This window comes from Pyxicephalus adspersus, chromosome 7 (assembly GCF_032062135.1).
Source record: "Pyxicephalus adspersus chromosome 7, UCB_Pads_2.0, whole genome shotgun sequence".
Taxonomy (NCBI): domain Eukaryota; kingdom Metazoa; phylum Chordata; class Amphibia; order Anura; family Pyxicephalidae; genus Pyxicephalus; species Pyxicephalus adspersus.
In genome coordinates, this window is record NC_092864.1 from 41,645,695 (window position 1) to 41,661,158 (window position 15,464).

The 15,464-nt window shown below is 37.5% G+C and overlaps 1 protein-coding gene across 3 annotated transcripts in view; it reads right to left on the reverse strand.

Annotated features, from left to right (window-relative positions):
• The window catches only part of CCDC148 (coiled-coil domain containing 148), a 117,306-nt gene that overhangs the window by 97,670 nt on the left and 4,172 nt on the right, over positions 1 to 15,464 (reverse strand). For 2 of the 3 annotated variants that reach the window (XM_072418190.1, XM_072418189.1), the window contains one exon: positions 15,128 to 15,175. The exons of the other annotated variant lie outside the window; for it this stretch is intronic. The gene's annotated coding sequence lies outside the window, so the exon portion shown is untranslated. The remainder of the gene's footprint in view (positions 1 to 15,127; positions 15,176 to 15,464) is intronic. 3 annotated transcript variants of the gene reach the window in all.

Consider the following 15,464-nt stretch of genomic DNA (forward strand, 5'->3'; position numbering starts at 1 on the left):
GGAGGCAAAATATAATCATAATAAACTATTGTTCTAGATAATATGTGCTAAATATCTAAAAGTAAACTCTAAATTTGTTCACTGTATTTTTACTCAAAGAGGATTAGCACAGTGGTACAGGTGTCCACACAGACTTAGCCATATCCTCCAATTACTCCCTCCCGTTTAACAAGAAGCAGTCTCTGATCAATAAACTAGACATCACATGCACCAGCCCTTGTTAAAGAAGACCACGTATTGTCAGATTGGGTACAGCTATCACATTTAGTTTTTTGCAATTGTACATTATGAGGTATATTTTTAAAACATGGAATCTGACATTCTCTCAAGAATTCCCTTGTGAGAATCTTCCAGCCTCATGTGTTTCAGTGGCAGTAATTGATTCCCACTAGGGAATGTCTGGGGAAGTGTTGGATTCCATTTTCATAATAGATCCCTAGGTCGATTTCTATGTAAGAACTGCTGCAAATTACGTTACCAAATGCCTATGACTAATATTGGAAATAATAATCCCATTCTCTTACATATAGATGGTCACTAGAGGGTGCAATTAGAAATCAGTATATAAAATGATAAACTCAAAACATAAAATAATAAAACAGTAAAAGTTCTAAAAGAGGTCTATTAATAGCCACAGAATAATTTCCATTTACCAATATAAGGAATAGGTCCTTTTAAAGCAAAAACCACAAAGGTGTGAAATAGGGCTGAAATACAATGTAGGTTTGAGGTTTCAAATTTTTTTTTTTTGACAAATGGAAATGGTATGTGTTATTTCTGAACAAGAGTATCAGGTGTTCACATGTACAAAAATGGTGAGAGATGTCGAAAGTGTTTGAACAATGGCCAGTATTATACCTCCAGTCCTTTTTGCACGACACAATAGTTCCTGGCTTGTCGACATGATACCATTTAACACAGGGAACACTATTGTATTACTCTTTGTGGGCAAGTTTTCTCCTTATATTTCCAATTACAGGTTATCCATTTGCACTCTTAGCATTTAGTTGTGGCGGCAGCAACTAATTGCCTATTAATTGAAATAACTTCCATAAAACTATACACATCCTATTCGGCATGTCTTGTAATGGTCTAAGAGAGCAGCGTTCCTAATTGCCCATGAGACGGGAGCTCAATTAAACTGATATCAGGTAATGGATTGATACAAGAGTACTTCTTACAAAACAATGCCTGGCGGGAAGCTTGGATATGAAGGTGGAGGAAAACTTTCCCTCTATGGGGTTATTTTCTTCTAATCAAGTACCATTTTCAGAACAGTCCTCCTTGTATAGAATATGGTATGCAAGAAGCATCGCAATGCATGACCAAAGTGGCCTTGCAAGGTTTAATTAAGTCTTAAGGAAGCTTTTTTAAAGTTCATGTTATGTATAGATATGAAAAAGGTCAGTTATCGTATCAGAACATAGTCATCTGAAGAGTTTTTAATTATATATGTACACAGGGGCATTCATATTTTCTCATTGCATATGCAAACTTTATTTTTGCTGGTACTCTTATCTCACTAATAGGACCTGATTTATTAAAGCTCTCCAAGGTTGGAGAGGATACACTTTTATTAGTGAAGTTGGGTGATCCAGAAAACCTGGAATGGATCTGTTCCAGGATCCAAAACATTTGCTAGCAAATAGCAAATGATTTAAAGAAATTCATTCATCACCCAGCTTCACTGATAAAAGTGTATCCTGTCCAGCTTTGGAGAGCCTTATTAAATCAGGCCCATAGACTCTGCCTGACTCAATGGGCTTGATTTATTTAAACTTACCAGGAACGTAGAAGACTCCCATGATGAAACCTGGGTGATCCAGCAAATCTGTAATGGATCTGGTCCGGGACTGAAAATATTAGCTTTAATAAATCAGGTCCAATAGATAGGAATTTTATAGACTATAATGCAGTCTTTAATTTTTATTTGCTTGGCATTGCATAGGATAGCTGTTGTAAATTAAAAGTCTCCACACACAGTTTTAAATCTGATAATTAAAAAACAGATATTTGATGTTTTCTTATCACAGAAATTGTATGTTTTAAACAAGTGCCAGCTGCTGCCTACTTCTATCAGTCAGCTGGCAGTCCTCTAACCCAGAATTTGGCATTCCCTGTGCCAGTGTTCTTGTACTGGCCAGTAATGCCATATTGGGGTTATGTATATGTCCTTTGGTGTTTTATTAAAATACTAGTGGCTGCTTTATTCCACTGTGCCACTTAGCTTCACCAGCGTCATTTGTTCTGATGACAGCCATTTAAAGCGGAATTATTGCAAAAAAAAAAAAGCTTACCTTTTTTATTATTTTTTTACTAATATAATTAAACAAGATTTATATAGCGCCTACATATTACGCAGGGCTGTACAATAAATAGGGGTTTCAAATGACAGACACAGTGACACAAGAGGAGGAGAGGACCTTGCCCAGAAGATCTTACAATCTATGAGCTGTGTGGGAAGTATCACACAATAGGAGGGGAGATATGTAGTGGTGGGAAGTGGTTTTCCTATCAGGTCAGAAAAGTGTCGATCCCTCCGTGATTCCAGTCCATCTTCTTATCCAGTCCATCTTCATACGTCCTGCACAAGATTGGGTGACAAACTTCCAGAAAAAGTAAATAAAAAAGAAAGGTATGCGCAGAAGGGGCAGCCCACAGCCCCCTGGGATATGTGACGTAGATGTGGTATATATGTGCTTAGATATTCATATTCAACCTTGAAAAAATATCCCCATAAGAAGTATTTGTTCATTACTTAGCCATATTTTAGACAAATGATATAAATGAGAAAGCTCCTAATAGTTGTGTGTATTTTTTTTTTTGCTTTATCTCATTGGGAACAAATTTTTCTTCCTTCCTCAGATATTCAAAGGGCAATAAACTCAAATGTCTTCAAAAGTGAAGGGAAAGACATTATTCATTTATGAAAAATTTTTAAAATATTTTGTGCAGTCTTTTTTAAGATAAATGATTACTTATATGGTAAAAATAATCCTTTGCCTTCTAAATTTCAGCATACTTTGAGCAAATAGAGGTCACCAGGCCCTAAATATGAGTATGTATTAGTGTAAATATTGGTACCTATTAGTGTAATTAAACTATATTATCATATACTATAATATTAAACTTATTAGTGTACTGTATTGTGGTTATTAGAATATTTATGACCTGATTTAATAAAGCTCTCCAAGACTAGAGAAGATAGGCTCATGGCCGATAAATGGGCGAACCTGGGTGATAAATCAAACCTGAAAAAGATCAGGCTCAGGATTTAAAATATTTGCCAACTATTAGCAAATTTTTTTTAGGAAAACAATTCCAGGTTTGCGGCATCACCCAGGTTCTTCCATGAAAGTCTGTCTTTTCCAATCTTGGAGAGTTTATTAAATCAGGCCCATAGTCTATAGTGCCTGTGTTACACAGAACCTAGCTGTCCTATGCAGTGTCTGATGTTGACCTGTTTATAATATTGTGATTCTGCTTTAGACCCCAGCCAGTCCCATTTGTCCGCCCATGTCTTGACTTGTTTTGCTTACTGTCAGTCCTAACTTTTAATTTTTGCTCTGGCCCACCCAAGGGATTTTATTTTGTCCTCCTTTCGACCTGAACAGCTGAAGTTTGTGAAAGGTTAAATTTGATAGACATGTATGTTAGTACTGATTGCAAGGCGACAGCTTTTTGCATTGACTTTTCTGTCTGTTGATTGGAACTTGCCTTAAAGTTTTTCATCTGTTTTTATTTGTTTTAGTTTTATATATAGTGTGAAAAGATAAGCATGGTTACCTCTTAAGGCTCTCTACGGCCCCTGTTGGGAAGGTCAGCCCCCCACCACACACACACCCATGCAGGAAGTCACACCTCTTGAAGAATTCTCATTGAGAAAGGCTAATCACACCATTTGTTCCTCAGCTGAACTGTCCTCGACCTGTTTCTCTTTATTAATTGTGTTTCAGTTCCTTCAATCATGGGGTTCATCATCACATGTGGGTGTTACCTGCAGCAGTCTGCATGCATGTGCATTTCAAAAAATAAAAATGCTATACCCACATTAGTGCTAGCTTTATCTCTTGCAGAAGCTTTACCTGCTGTCCTGCCTACTTCCTGTGGGCCCAGACTATTATGAGCACACACCCTGGATGACCTGACATAACAGTACAACACCCCCCACCCTGCCTCCTTCACTTTGAAATTAGTTTATAGTACAATTTATTGACGATTAGTCCTTTTTACAACTGTTATTATCCACAGTCATAGATCTTTAAAACTGGAATTGCTTATGTGCTAAAAGATGATTTATACACATTATACTTTCCTTAGTAAGAGTTGGAAAATGTTGACGAATATCGTAAGCTCTTCGGGGCAGGGTCCTCTCCTCCTTTATCACTGTCTGTATTAGTCTGTCATTTGCAATCCCTATTTAATGTACAGCGCTGCATAATATGTTGGCGCTATATAAATCCTGTTTAATAATAATAATACCTGTTGTACATTTGTATTAGTACATTGAGCCTGATATATTAAATCCAAGACTGGAGAAAATAGACTAACATGGGAGAACCTGGGTGATCAGGCAAACCTGGAAAAGATTGAAAACATTTGCTAACTAATACAAGATTTTTAAGAAATTATTCCACCTATGAAAGATCCCCCATGATAGCCTATCTTCTCCAGTCTTGGAGAGTTTTATTAAATCAGACCCATAATGTGTTGCAGTGCCAGTCATATCCATTTAATAATGCTTCAATATTCCAGAATTGACCTGTTTAAACTAGAGAAACAAATCAGAATGAAGACTTCATTTATATGACAATCGCATATTTTTCCACAATGATGGTAAAAGATCCCCAGGATCTTGAACTTAATAAAGCACAAATAGCTCACAGACTGTGTTATTGATCTCTACAGGTGTGCTTTCACTGTACACACAAATTCTTTTTTTATATACCTGACAAGCAGTGAATACAGTTTTTCTATTCTTGGTCTATTCAATGTGTTTTTTTTTTTTTTATTCCTCATTGGGATGAATAAGCACTACCCAAGGTACAGCAAGCATACCACAATTCACTTTCTGGGAAGGTCAAGCTATTTTCAGTGATGACGCTGGGCTATGGTGACATTATTCGGTTATTTAAATGTCTTTTTTGCTGCTATTTTTGCTTTGGTCATTTTATGTCCATGGGCGTTAAACCCACCTCAGGGGACATCAAGACAGAATCTTGTCAATTCACCTACGTCATTAGGCTAAATTGAGTGGTGACATTGTGGTCTTAATGCCTGACATATATGTCCACAATTGACATGCTATATGTAGGTTCATGCGTACATGGGAAGGTACAAGGGATGGGAGTAAATGGCTTGGTATTGTCTGCTGCCAAATTTTGAACGCTGATTCATTAAGAACTAAAACAGCAGTTGGGAGTGCCCCGAGTGGCTGGGTAGATTCTAACCATCAGGAGCTGCCATTGTCTGTCTAGCTAAAGCCTTAGGGCTCATGCACATGTGCATTGTTGGCAAATGCAGGTTTTTACATTGCAATGTAGTGCAGCTCATATGCATACATTTACTATAGCCTGGATTTTTATAGGCTATTCATTTACACGCAAGACAGTGTGGTCAGAGGTTATGCCCTGCTTTACGTAGTGAATAGGCAAAATGTATTTTTCTACATACACACGTATTTCTTTTCTTTCAGATCATGTCTGGCTCTGCTGTTTCTCATTGTAAGTGCCTAAACAGTCCTGATTCATTTTGTTATATCTGTGGCAGTTTCACCATTCTTAGTCAAAGGGCAAACATCAGCACATTTGAAGACCAAGCCTATTTGGCATATTTCAAAGTTAAACTTGGTGATCAAGATAAATCTTGGGCCCCTCATAATGTGTGCAAACAGTAAATCGAGAGATTACGGATGTGGACAAGGGGAACTTGTGATAAGATGCAATTTGGTATACCTATGGTTTGGTGTGAACCAGGAGATCATTTCAGTGACTGTTACTTTTGTATAGTGAAAACTTCAGGATATAAGAAGAAAAATAAATGTAACATAGAGTAACCTAGTCTACCATCGGCTATATGCCCAGTGGCTCATTTAAATTAAATCCCAGTGCAGGTTTTTGTTACACTACCCTCTCTTGAAGAACATGGTTATGGTGATGAACTAGGTGACAACAATGATGAATAGTTTGAAATTTAAGATGACTCTTTGTAAGGGATTTGATCAGCATGAGTGGAGTGATTTGGCACAGGATTTGGAACTATCGAAGAAGGATTCAGAACTCCTAGAATAAAGACTGCGTGAGAAAAACGTACTTGAAAAAGGAACCAAGGTATCATACTTTCGAACCATAGAAATTGCATTTCTGCGGTACTTTAGAACTGAAATTCGCTTTTTGTATTGCCATAACATACCTGGTTTAATGGAGGAATTGGGAATTCCAATCTATGATGGATTGGCAACTAGTAATCGATAGCTCAAAGCGGAGCTTAAAGTGTGTCCTCCTTCACAATGGCAATATATTTGGGTCAGTCCTAATTGGCCCTTAAGTTTCTTTTTGTGAAGAATATGCAGACATAAAGAGAGTTATTGAGTTGTTGCAATATAACCAACACAATTGGGTCATCTGTGTTGACCTTAAAATGGTATGCTTCCTTCTTGGTCACCAAGTATCCCTGTTATCTGTGCATGTGGGACAGCAGAGCTTGTGAGAAGTATTGGGTGGAAAGGAATTGACCTCCAAGATCTGCCCTAAAACCAGGTGATCCAAACATTCTACATGAGCCACTTGTTGATAGAAAGAATATTATATTCTCACCTCTGCACATGAAACTGGGTCTGATGAAGCAGTTTGTTAAAGCTTTACCAGCTGAAGGAGACTGTTTCAAGTACCTAATTTTGGCATTTCCTAGCCTGTCATTTGAAAAAATAAAAGCCCATGTGTTTGATGGTCCACAGATTTGGCAGCTCATCAAAGATGAACATTTCATCAGCACAATGTCAGAAGTCGAAAAGAATGCTTGGTTATCATTCAAAGCCATTGTCAAGGACTTTCTTGGAAACACACAAGCAAATAATCACACAGAAATTGTCCAGAAACTCTTGGAGAGCTACAAAATGCTTGACTGCAATATGAGCATCAAAATGCATTTTCTGCATAGCCATCTTCCTGGAAAACCTTGGAGCAGTCAGTGATGAGCAAGGTGAACGATTCCACCAAGATTTGAAGGTCATGGAAAGACAGTATCAGGGTAGATGGGATGTACATATGATGACTATTGTTGGAGCATCCAGCGGGATTGTCCTAACACTGAACATTCCAGGAAAAGCTATAAGCGTAATTGTTTACCTTAACCGCTAACCCGATTAATTTTCAAATGTTTTACTGTAAAAAAACAGTAACAATAAATCCTTTGTATGAACAAAAGAAATTTAAATCATCAGTACATTCAAGATATTATTTCATTATTTTTTAATTGTATGTAAAATTTGTATGTTTTTTTTACAAAAATGGAGGGTACCCTGTATAGTAAAAACTGGATATGATAGCAAAAAAAATATAAAATACATTAACAATAATTTTTTCACCAAAACAAAATAAACCCCCCATAAAAGTAAAATAAATAAAAAATATGAAACTGTGTTGATTGAATGGTTGTCAAGATCAACATGTAAAATCTAAAAATTGTTCAAAGGTGGCGCTTAAACTTTACAGATCATCGGTATAGAGCTATCCTATGATCATTCTTCCTGTTATTCCCATTCTTGCATGTGTTTGGATACCCAGCATGTATCACACATGCATCCTAGGTATGCATATTAGGTCTTATTTATCAAAGCTCTCCAAGACTGGCCTCTCTCAAGACTCTCCAAGACTACAATGGGAGAACCTGGGTGATTCATGATTGAAAACATATGCCAAATAATAGCAAATTATATTAAGAAATTCATTGCAAATTTGCTGAATCCCTTATATGAGTTTATCTTCTCAAGTTTTATACATACATATATTTCCACTTCACTTTGTTACTAATACAAAGGGGATGGTAAGCCACTTATACATTCATATGGTGCTTTGACATGTTCTCTAATGGCCCCTAATATTTCCCATGCTATTTCCCTTAACAGAACAAGTATTTTGTATACTCTGTTGTTTACAAATCTGTTGTTTACAAATGCAAATCTGGCTGTCATGTGAGAGCTGTAATTTGGGAGTTCTCAAAGCACAGAGCTTGTGGATTCACTTCAAAGAGTAGGGATCAAACAGGCATCACAACACACAACATGGCAGATTGCGCCCTGACATGTTGCAGCAGCATGCATTCACCATGTGTTAATGGCTTGATGGGTCTATGGCTGATAAGAAATTTTAAAGCAGCCCTGCCAATATTAGACAATGTACCTTGCAGGTGGTATTCTGTCTGGTAATGGTAATTACTTTGTGAAGCCCCGAAACAATTTAACGAGAGGGAGGAAAGATGAGAACAGAAAGTGTCATCCAAACCACTTCAAGGAGATTTTCAGACTGGCACTAACCCAGATTTGTCTTTAACTGGGACAGAACTATATTTTCATTCCCATGTGTCACTTCACAAGTTGTTTCCTCATCTCATTCTGGATTTCCTATGAAGATAGCCATCTCCTGTATTAATTAACACAAAGTATTATTCTATTCCCCGGATAGAATTGGGAAGACATGTAAAGAATGCATACTAGATGGGCAGCAAGTTTTGGATCAAAGGTGGAATAATTTATTAGTGAAGGACATGGCAACAAAAGCTTCCTAACAAAGTTAAAGGAAACCCAATAACCTAAATTTCAGATTAGCTTTAACATTTTCATGTATTTCAAAGTATTTTTAAATCTGCAACTTACAACAATGTCCAGTGAATACATTTCTTGAGGAGAGAAGGAAAGTGGCAAATGCAGCCATTTAAATTGCATACAAAACAAGGCACAGAAATCCAATATTAACATATATCATACATTTTTAAAGCGGACCTAAACTCAACATTTTCACTTTACATAAAAGTAAGACTAAATGGGAGCGTAGAGCCTCATGGGACACCTACATCACGCATCCCGGGAGGCTCCTTCTGAGATTGGGCATGCATAGAAGGGGAAAGAGATGCCGATCTCACGCATGCACAGTGTGAGATTGGGTGATGTAGCGAGAAGACTGGAAAAGTAGACCAAAGATGGCGGCCCTGGCCCTTCCTCTGCACCGGAAGAAGAACTCCAGGGAAACCAGATCAAAGAAAAATCCAGTGCAACTGAGGGATCTGTGAATTAAAGGTAAGTGTGATTTTTTTTATTTTCACTTTAGTTATGCTTTAAGAAAGCGAAGGGTCCAGATGGAACTTAAACTTTGGGGTTTCTCTGAAATACTTTCAACTGCCCCATATAGCATTGAATTTGTCAAGTACCCTGAGCACTGGCCATGGGGTTATCCATTATCATGATGTAATTTACTTTGAAAAACCACAAACCAACTGTCAGCGGTGGGATGGATTTCCAACATGTGGGATAGCCCTAACGCCTATTATATAGACAAGGTCTATTGTTGTCAGCCATCCTGAGAAATGACATGCTGCTATCTCTGGAGTGTGTGCATTAGACAGAAGATGCTACAAAATGCTGCAGCAGATTGGCAGCAGTAAAATGCAATTAAAACTAAAAAAATATTTATTAAAAAAGCCTTTGTGATGTGATTGGTGATATTGGAAACAAGAGGAAATCGAACAGTGTAAAGACTGCATTTCCGGAAGCCCTGTGAAATGCCCTCTGAAATACTGCTGCAGTGATTTGTAAAAATTTCAGGGTAATGTAAACGCCATTTTTCTAGTGATAGTGCTTGCTGGTTATTATTATCAGCTAATTGGTTTTGACTTTGTGTAAAAGTGATGAATACAGAAGGAAAGGCCTAAATGTAATTGTTGTACACTCTTATTGTTATAAAGTTAAACATAAAGGTAGAACCTGCTTTATTCACTAGTTTATAGGTTTGTAACATTGCTGCACTTTTTGTGTAAATGTAATATTATGCTACATGGGATTGTCAGATTATGGGGCTGGTTTATTAAAGCAGTGTTTCTTAACCTTTTCAACATGGGGGAACCCTTGAAATAACTTTCAGGTCTTCAGGGAAACCCTGCTATATTCTAAAACTCACAGTACATTAACATGGTGGTCAGTATGGAGAATGTCTCTAATACAGGCCAGTGGGAAGGCTGACACCCTTATAGATAGCCACAACACAAATCTTTAGTATTAGTTAAACTGACCTGGGAGATCCAAACTGGTCATGGCCCTCCCAGCAACCTCTGGAGGAACCCTGGTCAAGAAACACAGTACTAAAGGGATATAGGCTGTTCACATAACAAAGTGAATTATCTCCTTTACAAGACCCAGGAGATGCATTGGGAGATGGTCATGGTCTAAAGACACATGATAGAAGTGACTGCTACTATACAGCCTTTACAATTCAATGTTTCAATATTCACTTTTATATATTTTTCTCAGAAAGATCTATTATAAATAAAGAAAAGGGATGGACAGCAAAAAAATCAGGTTTAGGAAATAAACCCAACCATTTACCAACTTAAATCCAGCCCAAAAAATATTATGAAGAAAGAACCTGGGTAACAAAAATAAATATTACAACAAGCGGAAACAAGGGCAGAACAGTAAATGTGAAAAAGTCTTAGGGTAATGAGGCTAAACTAATAGCTGTGCAAATAAATATTCTGTAATGATGAAGACAAACATTTTACCCATAAATAAATTTTCAGGTCTCTAAAACCATTGGTGGTTAGTCTGCCTCCTAAATTGGTGGTCAGTGCAGAGAATGCCCCCATCACCTTTATGGACAATTAAAAACATCATAAGTGTCATGTAGCTGGGCTCTATTGGGGGCATATTTAAAATGGAGCTCAATAAGCCATAGTTGGACAAACTCCTAGCAACCTCTAAAAGAACTGTGGGGTAGTATAGAACCCTGGTTGAGAATGGCTGTTGTAGAATATTTTTCATTTTTCCAAGTGGTGTCTTTGAGATGAGTGTCAGGAGCATACTCATCAATTATAGCTACTAGGGTAACTTGGATTCCATAATCCATCGTGTAATGTGTCAAGGCATTCCAATAACACACTTCCAACATGTTGATGAATATGAAAGTGTATACAACAATATTTGTTTAGCTATCTTCAAAGATTGGCTTTCGGGCATTCTACTGGTGGGCTCCTAGACATCATTTCCCACATGGGCCAACCCATGGAGACTGACTGATCTACCTGTGCATTAAGATCATATAGGAATGCAGCCTAACATGTGAAAAAAAACATGCCTAAAATGTGTGTGCTGAAACTTCTAAATTATTTTTTTTAAAGACTGAGAATTAAAGACAGCCAGACCTGAAATGGTCTCTTGACATGAGAGCAGCTGGGCAAATATACATGGAGCAAAACAATCACAAGGAATGTTATGACTGAACAGTAAGGGCATCATTATTTCTTAAATATTAATGTACCTAATGTGAAGCTTTGCTGTTTTGCAGGGTGTCGCATGACACTGCAGTCTGGCAGAAACATTTACTTGCTTTTCCTTCTACACTGAAAACAAAGAACTTTTCAATTTTCAGCCCATCCACGAGAATATCAGGTGACATCTCCGAGCCATGAGAGGATGAGAAACGGATAACAGAAACCACAATGCTCGCAATGCTTCAGGTGAAATAAGTCATATATTCTAATGACACCATTCAACCACCCCCTCAGCGACACACAACACCTGTTACAAATGGTCGAAGCAGACACTGTTTATTACTACGGGTTGCTATACACAGAGCGACTGCCAATATAACACGTTCTACACCTAATTTACAAATAATCAGCACAAATTTAACATTACATCATTTTAATTTGGATTACTATTAGAATGGTTGTTGAAAATTAAAAATCCAGCTGCATAATGATCACATCTGGACCATGTATGTGGTCTTTTCCTATTGTTTCTAGCCAAACAGGAGTAACAATGGGCTACCAAGCTCCAGCCAGAGTAAGGCTGGAAGTCCAATGGCTTTGTGCAATGTTTCTAAACCAGGGTTCCTCCAGGGGTTGTAGGGGTTCCTTGTTTAAGGAGCAGTTTGTGACTTTTAGGTTAGTTAACAGATACCAATTATCTTTTTGGCTATCTGTAGGGGTGACATTCTTCCCCCTGGTCAGCCATGTAAAAGGCATTCTTTCCAATGACTACTCCACTAATGTACTGTGAGCTGTGTATATAGTATTTATAGAAGGGGCTCCCTGAAGACCTGAAAGGTATTTCAAGGGTTCCCCCGTGTTAAAATGATTGGGAAACAATGTTTTTGTGATTGTAAGCTCCTATGTGGTTTTAGCTAGCAGTACAAACATCTCTAAAGGTCGCCATACAATTGTACATGTGCATTGAACCACGCATGAACATGTGTTACCATACACTCATCTGTGTGTTTTGGTACAAAGCCATACATTCTTTAAATGGCACTGAAGCACTAATACACTGCCAAAACATACAAACCTGCTTCCCAGCACAATGTTGACGTGAACCCAAAAATACACTTTGAATATTTGTAAAGTATAGCAGTGTTCTATTTCACATGACTTTTATTGCATTGTGTTTGGATTTCTTTTAAACACAGTAACATGGATCCCCTCCTATTGTGTGTAAATTCCCCCACCTACTAGATTGTAAGCTCTTCGGGGCAGGGTCCTCTCCTCCTGTATCACTGTCTGTATTAGTCTGTCATTTGCAACCCCTATTTAATGTACACCGCTGAGTAACATGTTGGCGCTATATAAATCCTGTTTATTATTAATATTATTAATAATAATAATAAAATGGAACTAGATCCATGCTGGCTTGCCTTTTTGCATCACTGGGCTTAGAGAAGCATGCATGTATCCCCTATAGTTCAGCCTTCTGTGTTGATTGACAGCGCAGCTTCCACAAACTTTTGGAAGGGTGGGGAGCATAGTTTCCCATAGTGTACAAGGCCCATCTTATGGATAAGTAAATTTGTTCACAACTATGGAGAAAAGGACAGGGATAGAGGCGGGATAGAGGCTGTGTGGTAATGGGAGCCAGGTTCAGCTAGGATAGTGTATCTTCTCCAGTGTTAGAGAGCTTTAATAAATCATTGTGTACCTACAGGGGCAAAACAGGGAGTGGGTTCAAAAACACTTTATTGGACACATATGTTGCTTTGGACTGTGCTGCAAAAAGTAAGGAAGCTCCAATTTTTTTGTGGAAATTCAACAAAAGTTATGGATCAATGCACATATTAAAAACCTTTAATATAAATAGATCCTAGTAGTAAAGGTATGAGCTGATAACCGACATAGAGCGACAGATTATGAGCCCTTTGAGGGACAGTTAGTGACATGACTATGGACTTTGTAAAGTGCTGAATAATATGTCAGCGCTACATAAATACTGTGTAATAATAATAATAATAATAATGTAGCGCAACATAAGTTAAAGAATGCATAAACCTCAACAATATGCTACACTTACGTATGTTAAACAATTCCACTATTAAAAGGATTTTTAGTATATCCATGCTATAAAATAGACCTATGGGAGTGTCCATGCAGTGTACCACGCAACCTGCTGATCAAAGAACTCCGACTTAGCAGGGGCATGGCAGACCTCTACAAAGACACCAATGCTTTCTTACAAAGAGCGAGGACTTCTTAGTACCATGCTGGCATTGAACAGGACTCAAGTTGTAGATGCTACATAAAGAAAATAACTCTAAAACTTTAAACCCCTGCTGCAACCTCCCACCTTCCTAATGAGTGACACTGGCAGCATACCTATGACTGATGGCAGTATGCCAAAATAAATATATCCAGTTATTCTTTCTAAATGGAGCTCAGGCAGTAGTAGGGTTACGTATTCACATTCTTCTTTATAGTGAGCTGTTGTATTCAGATTTTGAGTAAGTCGACAGGGTCATTTCAGACTATATCTGTAATTCACTAGCTTTACTGTTACTGCCATTTCAAGGGCATCCCCAACACTACAAAATGCCTTTTAGCAGGAAATTGATGTGTGTTTAATAAAGGAACTGAAAACATGATGTCCTTTTCTTGTGAGGCATTTACAAAACAGGAACACAGAGTTTTTGCTTGGTGCTCTTGCCGCTTTGGTAACCAGAATACAAAGTTCTTCAGGATCTTGTTTTTTTGTTTTTTTGTTTTCCGACTGGCAATCTATCTATCCTAAAAACTTGTGTTCCTAGTTCTACGCTTGGCACTCCAAATTAAAACAGCTTGCACTACAGATATAATTCTGGAAGTTTGGCATGTGTATCAGCCTTGCATAATTACAAACAATCTTTCTGGAAACACAGAGTCAGTCAAAAAAAAAAGTAGAGTTTAAAAAATCAAAACTGGTTGTGGAGGTTTCATTTGTGTTCTTGACATCCACATTTATTGGCCTCGTTTTCTCTTTTGAATATAGGATACAAAGAAAACTTATTTATGCCCAATATATATAATGGTACTCTTGGGATACTTTGTATGCTATATTTTATCTGGCATATTTATGGTGCTGTTGTTTTTTAGGAGGTGATTCAATCTTCAAACTTTTTTGTAGGTAGGTAGTACCGAATTTAGTTTAAAATGTATCTAAACCCTAACACAAAAATGTAATATATTGACTTTACCAATACTTGGATGTGGCACTCGCTTTTTTTTATAAATAAGCCCTCTAAGACTATGATGGAAGAACCTCAGTGATCCAGCAAACCCACAGTAGATCTGGTCCAGGATTCAAAATATTTGATGAATTATAGCAAATGACTTTGCTATTATAGCAAATAGTTTGTTAAATAACCTTGGTACTCCCTTGATAGTCAATCATTGCAAGGGGGACAGCAACTAGCATTGACAGCAGTGAAACATGGAAGAGACAGGGACACCCAGGAACAGTCTAAGCAGGTTTGTCTTGCATTTTTTTTAAGCAAGTCAGCTAACAAAAACAGTATTACCAAAGCAGGGCTCTGCACAGCATCCAAATCTTAACACAAAACTGACTGACAAGATGCCTTTGAATGGTTTACCCAAAACAAGCTGCCAATACATGTACCTTTTTAGTGTTTTATCAGTGCTCAGTCTTTTTACCCAGCAGAAGGCTCTAAAAGTAAAGAGAGTAAAAAGTAGTTAAAACCATGAGCATCACTCAGCACACATAAATAAAAGTGTAAAAACCTAAGAATGGATTCATGCCACCCAAACATCTAAAAAAGCCTTTAGGTTTCAGAACCTAAAATATGATTCCTAACCCAGAATATGAAAAGTTTGTTTATCCATATCAATCATAAGCCCTGAGCCATGCAGCCCCTAACTATGAGTCAGCATATAATAAATTATTATGGGTGACTTAATATTGTAATTATATATTATATATTTATATAGCGCTAACA